Raw genomic sequence first — 9,898 nt, 5'->3', positions numbered from 1 at the left:
TGTCGAATCGGTCGGGATATATGAGTTGAAGGGACCGTACTGTACGCTAACCATAATTGAATGGTTCTTGCAGGCACAATCATTTGATACCTAGGGAATTATGTAAGCGATGCTGCTAGGCGTTTAACATGATTGGTTGGGTACTGTCAGACTTTAGTTCTGACGTTCTTGTTATCAAGGAGTTGATAAGTAAGAATGGAGCAATTGGGGTATGCTCATATAAGGACATGTTTTGTCCGAATCACATGGAGATGTGAACCCACGGCTAGTTGTATCAATGAATCATTGAGGGCCACACAAGTACTAGCTTTCTAGATCCGTTGAGAAGTAAAATAGTTCAATGTGTTGAACGGCTTATAAATGAGTTTATAAGCGTAAAGAAAAATAGAAATATGACTTCTATGAGAGAAATATATTTTTTTAATTTATGAATGTGTTCCTAAATTAAAAGTAGGTCAAGTGAATAATGTATTTGAAAATTGTGATTTTCATAAACATTATTATGGACTAAATTAAATTAATTCAAGTGTTGAATTAATTAAACACTAGTGGGCCTAGTAGAGTCCAAATAATTAAATTAATTCAAGTGTTGAATTAATTAAATAACATTGGGCATTGTAGAGCCCAATTAGAAATACATATTTAACTAGTGGACTTGAGTAAAATCAAGTAAAGTTTAATTGAGCTCAAATATGTTTTAGACAATTAAACTAAAAAGTCCATGGGCCCTTTGTCAATGACATACAATTAGCCCCCACTTGTATTTATTCTACTTCCCACAACGACTACCTAATGAAGCTTATACACTTACTATCTTACCTAATTCTGAGAGAAATAAGTTCATGGGTGTTGTAATGATTCAAATACTCCTTGAAAAGAAAATAAAAAGTTAAATGTGCTAAAAGGAGTTAAAAAAAACATTCAAGGAAAAAAAATGTGAATCAAAAGTGGTGAAAAAGAAAATATATGGGAGATGAAGGATATGAATGAGAAGAAATCAATAAAGTGATAGTGAATGAAATGATAGTGAAAATGATGAAGATTGGATTATTTCTCTCAAATTTTGATGTCCATACCCTTTATTGTAGCCGTGAGCCGTGGCCTGACGTTACAAGCTTACAAGACCTATTAACCTTGTCACATTTATCCAATATACTAGTGGAGAAAAGTTGTTCAAATCAAGCCTATGGATGCCTGAAAAACATTGTCAACGAGTATAGACTTTAATCACTTGCTTGCAAGCATCTCATTTTGGGATTTTATCTTTGGCATACTTGTGATTGACCATCTTTCGAGCCAAATAATCACCGATAAAGTCCTATGTGATCTGCGAATGAAAATTTATATTTTCATTAAGTGTGAGTAGAACTGAACTGAGGATTTCTTGATTCTGTAAGGCGAATGAGCATTACAACTCTATTTGAGTATTCGATGGGGTAAACGAACATTGACATATCACACACAAACGTGACTCTTGAGAAATCGTGAATTACATGAAATTAGATGAGTCGGAGGTCAATATTACTTTTTTCATATCCATGACTGTTAAGAGTTTCACTACTTGTTAATTGACTTCCTGCTTTTATTTTATTTTGCTCAGGACTAGCAAAAGTTCAAGTTTGGGGGGTTTAATAAGTGCAAGATTTGCACTTAATTTATATTGGAATCCATTTTGAATAATGCTTGTTTCGAACAGAATTATGCGTTTTTGGTTTGTTTTTGTTGTCATTCCAGGAGTGGAGAAAATAGTGGACACGAAACCAAGTGGACTAAGAAAACGACGGACTGCGCAACCGAGAGAACACCCTCGGACAGTGGTGCGCGCGCGACCGCGCCACTTCACGCGTAGTCGCGCGCACATACACTCAAGTCACCGACAAGAGAGGCGCGCACCACCACGCAGCATCTCGCGCTACCGCGCGCGTATGAAACCAAGCTGATCGACAGAAGCTAGCGCACGGTCACGCCACTTCACGCGCAACCGTGCGCACAGGTACATAGGCGAGAGACCCGAGAGTAGCGCGCACCCGCGCGACTTCCCGCGTAGCCGCGCACGAGCAGACACACAGACTGACAGAAGTGGGCGCGCCCCCGCGCCAGTTCTCGAGCCACAGCACGCGCCGCATCCAGAAAAGTTATAAAAACGCGATTTTTAGGTCAGAAAAGAGACGAATAACTACCATCGTGGGAAGGAAAAGATGCGAGAAACAGAGTGCATACACGAGACGAAGATTCGGAGCGCGAAGAACAATCACAAATACGAAGAACGATGGATCTGGGGACAGAGACGACCCTTCGGATTTGTTATATTTTCCTTCGTTTCGTTAGTTTATTGCGTAACGATGTCTAGAACTATGAATATGTCTTGTGTTCTCTTGGATTTCGTGATGAACTAAATTTCCATTCTAGAGGTTGACTAGCTTTGTCTATACGATGATTTGACCTGGATATTTTTATGATTGAATTCTGTTTTGTTTAATTGTGTTATCTTTATTTTATTTCACTACAATTTACTGGCCATAAATTATGTTTTGTCGGATTAGTTCTACAACTCGGGAGAGGGAACAGGATTATAGATCATTAGAGATACATCGTTGAATGTTATATCGTTCGGAGGACGTATAACTTTAGCGAGGCTTAGGTAAGAACAATGTTTGCTTTTACCAATTAAACGTAGATTTTATTAGGAATAATTGAATCAAAGTTTAATTGGTGCAATTTATTCGTCACTTGGGAAAGGGTGAATAAAATACGTAAGTGTTCTTGGCCATTAAATAGTAGGGATTCAGGAATTTAAATATCACCAGGAAGAATTATTGTAGAAACTTAGTGAAATCAGTCCTCTAGATATTCTATCTCATTGATATTTCTCCATTCGGTGATTAGTTTAATTACTTTCTTGAAATCAATTAATTTACATAAGCAAACATTCTTTCTGAATTTTCTAGATAAAGTCGAGACTATTATAATTACAAGCACTGATACACATTTTTATACACACTCCTCGTGGGATCGATATCTGTACTCTAACCAGTACTAAAACTTGACACCGTACACTTGCGGTAGTGAAAACACGCAACAGTAGACAAAGGTGTTTGTATACTTTGTTAATTTAGTTTATAATCGTGGCGGTTAGTGATTGGTTCAAGATATATAATATTGGATCAATTCATTATTGTGATAATTAATTGATGGTGTATGATATGTGATATTATGCATGAAGGATGATCAAAAGCCCAAGACCAATTTGCTAGGTGTATGCTAGGATATTTTGTGTTGAATGATTGTAATAATTATCAAATTTAAAGTGGGCTTGTTTTATGGCCCGTTCCCACCCCCATCAGATGTATCCCTATTTGCCATGGATATTTATTTGTAAATATTAGTATAGTGGATGATCAAGATTGGAAGATGGTGGCGATGATGATTATGAAGATCGAAGACATGTAAATATTGGAAGCTAATGTAATAGTTGTATTTGCATCCCTTGCATTACCCTAGGATTGGACCTAGGCCCGTGTTTAGCTCACACGGGCCATTAGTATTGGGGCGATTGATCACCCTTGTTTGTTTACTGTTTATAATATATGTATGATATGTTATAAATAATGAGTATGTGCGTTATTATTATGATAATAACAAAGTTGCATGAATCCTGCAAACATACGATCAAACATGGCGAGCTTTTAAATAAAATTAACGATGAGACATTTCAAAATTAAAAACCCTCATTTTGAATAAGATTCAAAATTAATATCAAGCCCGAAAAGGGGAATTATAAATTTGTTTATAATTTCCATGTCTTCCATCGACAATGGGTGCATGATGAACGCTACCCGTGCTCGGGGCTCGGCTCATATTATTGGGGGGCCCTGGGTGCCGGAAAGCTATGACATCCATTGATATGGTGATGTGAACTACGTGGAACTCCCATGGTTTTGGCTCATATTATTGGGGGAACTATTGGCGACCGTCCATTAAGGTTCAACATCGATGGGTAAGGCTTGACACGTGAAGATGAACGACGTCATATTATTGGGTCCTAATCAAACGTGAGACAAAAGTTTACGTAGAGGGTTGCATTGTGATGCAATTGGAAACTACCTTTTAGGGATTATGATTGGCTGATATTATTCGGGATCATAATTCGCTAATTGGACCTTACGTACCTGCTGAGGAAAGGAGTTTCCCGTTTTCACTAGAGGGTAGTGAAAATGTCAAAAACAGTGGGAGCGAAAATTTATAAAGTAAAAGTCCATACTTTATATCTTACTAAATATTTTAAAATAGTCATTAAAATTTATCTGTTTTACTTTTCAGTACAAAAATTGACTATGTCTTCAATTCGCAATCCGCTTTCTGCCATACTCAAAAAACACCTATTAACCAGACCTAATTACATCACTTGGCTAAGAAATCTGAAAATTGCCTTGAACTCGGAAAAGATTGCATATACACTGACTGAGTCGACCCTTGATAAGGCTCCGACTGACTGCACTCCTGAGGAATTGCAGACCTACAAGGATTGGTGTGACCATGATTTGAAGGCCAAGTGTTATATGCAGGCTTCTATGAATGATGAGCTGCAGAGGCGTTTTTAGGATGCAAAGAGTGCTACTGACATTCATTTGCACCTCAAGGAGCTCTTTGGAGAGCAAACACGTCCTCTTAGGCATGCTAACGTCAAGGAGCTGATCACTTTGCGCATGCGAGATGGGGCCTTGGTCCATGAGCATGACCTAAAGATGATTGGGCTCGTGGACAAGCTCGTTGGCATGGATTTGATATTGCCTTCGGAGTTGACCACCAACGTGTTGTTGTTATCGCTGCCTAGCTCATTTGATCCTTTTGTGGTGAACTTCAACATGAACAAGATGGAGCCGACCCTTGAGGAGTTGGTGAACATGCTTGTGACCTTTGAGTCCACCATCAAGAAAGAGAAGCCGATTGTTTTTGTGGGCTCTTCATCTGGTACGAAGACCGGTCCACCTGGGAAGGGAAAGAAGCGTTCTTTCCAACGTCCCAAGAAGAACGTGCCCTTGAAGAGGCAGACTCCGGGTCCCGTTGTGGCAGCCACACTAGTGAAGGCTGAAAAGACTGTTGAAATCTGTCATCACTGCAAGAAGCCTGGACATTGGAGGCGTAATTGCAAGGAATATCTGGCCCAGAACAGTTCTAGAAACGGTATGTTATATATTGAATTGAACATTTCAATTAACTCTACTTCTTGGGTATTGGATACCGGATGTGGCTCACATCTCTGTAATGATTTACAGGCGATGGGAAGAAGTAGAAGGCTCAGGGAAGGTGAGACCTTCTTGAGGATGGGCAATGGAGCAAGGGTTGCTGCCAAGGCCATAAGAGATGTTTGCTTGTATTTGAACAATGATTTCAAGTTATTTTTGAGCGATGTTTTGTTTGTACCATATTTGGTGAAAAACATTATATCCATTTCTATGCTTGATAAAGATGGATTTTCTTGTTTATTTAGCAAAGGTGTTTGCAATATTTACAAGAATGAATGTTTAATTGGTACTGAAGAACTTGAAAACGATCTCTACACCTTAAAATTGAAAGATATTCCATTAAACAATGTCCAAGCAATAACAACAACAAACAAGCGAAAACAAGATACTCTAAATTCGGCAAAATTATGGCATGCTCAATTAGGACATATTTCCCTAGGAAGGATGAACAAGTTAGTGGGAGTAGGCATGTTTGATATGTCTGATATTTATGCTCTCACGACTTGTGAATCCTGTCTGAAAGGAAAGATGACCAAAATTCCCTTTAAGGGCCATGTGGAGCGAGCAAAAAGGTTATTGGATTTGATCCATACCGATGTGTGCGGTCCTCTTAGCATCACCACTAAGCATGGACATGCCTACTTCATCACCTTTACCGATGATTTTTCGAGGTATGGGTATGTGTATTTGATGAAATACAAGTCTGAAGCCTTTGAAAGGTTCAAAGAATTCAGAAGTGAAGTAGAGAAACAGTTGGGACGAAGCATCAAGACACTTCGATCGGATCGAGGTGGTGAGTTCTTGAGTGCCGAGTTCCAAGAGTATCTTAGGGAAAATGAGATTCTCTCGCAGTGGACTCCCCCGCTACACCACAGTTGAATGGTGTTTCGGAGCGTCGTAACCGGACTTTGATGGACATGGTTCGGTCTATGATGGGGTTCACGGAGTTGCCGCCATCATTTTGGGGATATGCGCTTGAGACAGCGGCACTGTTGTTGAACAATGTCCATTCAAAGGCAGTTGACAAGACACCATATGAGATATGGATGGGTAAGCCACCCAAATATTCTTATCTTAGAATATGGGGGTGCCCTGCTTATGTGAAGCAGGTAGTGGGAGATAAATTGGATAGTCGATCCATTTTATGTTACTTTGTGGGATATCCAAAGAATTCTGTTGGATATTACTTCTATCATCCCCAAGAAACAAAGGTGTTTGTTTCTAGGAATGCAACCTTTTTGGAAAAAGAATTTCTATTGGATAGAAAAGGGGCCCGTGCTCCTGATTAATATTTAATGACCAAACAACCAGGATTTATTAATGTAAACAGCGAAAGCGATTAAATTTTTTCATTTCGGGCCTACAGAAATTTCGGCATGACCTATTCGTAAATAGGACATCCCAGAAAAATCCAAAACATCACAACCAATATTTATATACTCGAAATAAAGTCACAACATCAATTCACAAACCTATAGCCGCACTGGCCAGGACTAAACACACGCAGAGCCGGCAAGGCTCGATCACACAACTATCAATTCAAAACATCGTAAAAATAACAGTACAGCTACACGGGGCATCTCCCCGGTAAATGTATGACTCCATAATATAGTATATATATATCTGGGAACTCTCAACCACGACTCGACGACTGGGCACCACTACCTGACGCTCCACCAGACGCGTCAAATCCTCCTGAATAACCTGCTATGGCATCAAAAACAACCACAACATAAAAAGAAACGAGGGGTCGGGTCCCAGTACGACGAACCAGTAATATTACGACAAATATAACTGACATGAAATAAAATCAAGTAAAATGCAATGAAATGCAATGCAATGCATGTCGGTAACAACAAAATAATGGATACCAAAGCGGAGTCCAAATGAAACGCATCAGCAACAGTAACAGTGGCCACCCGTGCCAGGATTGCAGCAACGTAATATCATGCCGCCGCTCATCCATGCACGTAGCATCGAGGGTACGGGTGCGACCCGCTCAGTCCTCATGCAAGTCATCAGGAGTGCTAATCCTACCCACCCACTCCATCGATGACGCTACAACTCGATAGATCAGTAACAATCGCAATCAACGGAGTCAAGGCTCGAAATGCTATGCACTAATGAGATCAACTCAATAAATGCGTGAATGCAATCACGTATTCACAAAAGCACATAAAGCATGCCACAACTCATACATAATACTTAACGTCATTTCACATCACTATAGACGTCATAATAAAACGGTTCATGCGTACCTCAACTGACTTTAATTTACCACAAAATATCTTAAATATTTCCTGAAAACTCCAATCCTGTGGCAAATAATACATTTCATATCAAGTCCCATTTAATTTTTCCAATATTCACTAATTTAGCCTAAAATTCCAAAAATCATAATTTAGGCTTTAATATTTCGAAAATTAATATGCGACAATTCTATAGCATCCAAACCTCTAATTATTGAACACTGAAATTCGAAAACCCAAATTTACAATTCTGAATTTTCGAAATTATTCCCAATTAAATTCTGAAATTTCGTTAGGGAAGCGTTATCTGATGTTGATTCATCCAAGTGGCATGAAGCAATGGAATCTGAGATGAATTCCATGCATTCGAACCAAGTGTGGAATACCTGAGGGAATTGTTCCCATAGGGTGTAAATGGATTTACAAGAAGAAACTTGGGGCAGATGGGAAGATATTGACCTTCAAGGCGCGATTGGTGGCAAAATGATATACTCAAACACAAGGAGTTGACTTTGAGGAAACCTTTTCTCCAGTTGCAATGTTCAAGTCCATAAGGATTTTGCTAGCCATAGCTGCATGGTATGACTATGAGATATGGCAAATGGATGTTAAGACAGCCTTTATTAATGGGGATAATAAGGAAGAAATTTACATGTCTCAACCCGAAGGGTTTACATCTATCGGAAGTGAGCATTTGGTATGCAAACTTCAAAGATCTATTTATGGTCTAAAGCAGGCATCTAGGAGTGGGAACCTCAGATTCGATAGTACAATCAAAGAGTTTGGTTTTGCTAAGAATCCTGAGGAACCCTGTGTGTATAAGAAGGTCAGTGGGAGTGATGTGACATTCCTTGTGCTTTATGTTGATGACATTCTACTCATTGGGAATGATGTAGGGATGTTGCAATCAACTAAGATATGGTTAGCGAGTAATTTCTCGATGCAGGACTTGGGTGAAACATCTTTTGTATTGGGAATACAGATCTATAGAGATAGATCAAAAGGATTGCTTGGTCTCACACAGTCCACATACATTGATACCATCGTGAAGCGGTTCTCGATGGATGAGTCCAAGAGAGGTTATCTACCAATGTGTCATGGCGTGTCCCTATCCAAGTCTATGTCTCCCAAGACTGATGCAGAGATAGCGGCGATGACAAGCATTCCTTATGCATCTGCGATTGGTAGCAACCTGTAAGGGATGATATCTACACGTCCTGACATTGCTTTTGCACCAAGTGTAGTGAGTAGATATCAATCCAACCCTGGTCTTCCACACTGGAAAGCTGTCAAAGATATCCTCAATTATTTGAGAAGGACCAATAAGTTGTTCTTGGTCTATGGGGGTGGAGAACTGAAATTGGAAGGCTATACCGACTCTAGCTTCCAAAGCGATATCGATGACTCGAAGTCAACCTCTAGGTTCATATTCATGCTCAATGGTGCTGATGTCTCTTGGAAGAGTTCCAAGCTAGACAGTACAGCGGATTCTACCACTGAGACATAATATATTGCTGCATGATGCATCAGCTGCAGCAAATGAGGCTGTTTGGATAAGGAATTTCGCCCAAGAGTTGGGAGTCATTCCTAATGGAGTTGCTCATGTTCCGGTGTTTTGTGACAACACGGGAGCCATTGCTCAAGCAAAGGAGCCGAGGTCTCATCAGAATTCCAAACATATACTGAGAAAGTACCACATCCTCCGAGAGATAGTGGAAAGAGGAGATGTCATGATTGACAAAGCCGGCTCCGCAGATAATGTTGCTGATCCGCTAACTAAGCCTTTACATGGACCATTATTCGAGAAGCATCGCGAATCGATGGGTTTGAAGCATATGGGTAGTTGGCTCTAGTGCAAGTGGGAGATTGTTAGAGTAGGTGCCCGTCGAGCCAAGTTTTGGCCGAGGGTTCATGTTTAAACTCTATGTATGAACAGTCTTTATTTTAATAATATTTGAAATTATTATTTTGACACTTCTTTATCTGTATACCCATGCTAGTTGCATATATAAAGCCCTTGAATATACAAATAGTAGAAAGAATATGAGATGCTCATATGATGAGTATCATGAAACTCATATTTGTAATACTGTATATTCTAAACGATTCCTAGTCGATTCAACCGCCAATAAGAAGGATATAGGCCGCTCGAGTTTGAGACTAGTATCTGCGATGTGAGTACCATGTTTCATTGGTAGGGGACATTGTATGTCCGAGTACAGGGTAATCAGCACCAGTGCCACAGATGGAGAGACAGGCATCCTCTGTACACTCTTTCCAGCCACCATCTGCACAGACCCAGCAGAGACCAGGAGGTAGTCAGACAGTGAGTCAACCTACCAGACAGCAGGCTAGGGTGTTTGCGCTGACAGAGGAGCAGGCGCAGGAGGCACCAGACGATGT

The 9,898-nt window shown here is 39.9% G+C and overlaps 1 long non-coding RNA gene across 1 annotated transcript; it reads right to left on the bottom strand.

Moving 5' to 3' along the window:
* Positions 1-6,660: 6,660 nt before the first annotated feature.
* LOC140824649 (uncharacterized) lies at positions 6,661-7,781 on the bottom strand. Its single transcript, XR_012116418.1, has 2 exons — positions 7,505-7,781; positions 6,661-6,950 (listed from the first exon to the last, which is right to left on the bottom strand). It is a non-coding gene; the product is annotated as an uncharacterized lncRNA (long non-coding RNA).
* Positions 7,782-9,898: the final 2,117 nt, after the last annotated feature.

This window comes from Primulina eburnea, chromosome 2 (assembly GCF_022965805.1).
Source record: "Primulina eburnea isolate SZY01 chromosome 2, ASM2296580v1, whole genome shotgun sequence".
Classification (NCBI taxonomy): Eukaryota; Viridiplantae; Streptophyta; class Magnoliopsida; order Lamiales; family Gesneriaceae; genus Primulina; species Primulina eburnea.
The sequence above is the reverse complement of the archived record's forward strand: the minus strand, read 5'-3'. Positions and strand labels throughout refer to the sequence as shown.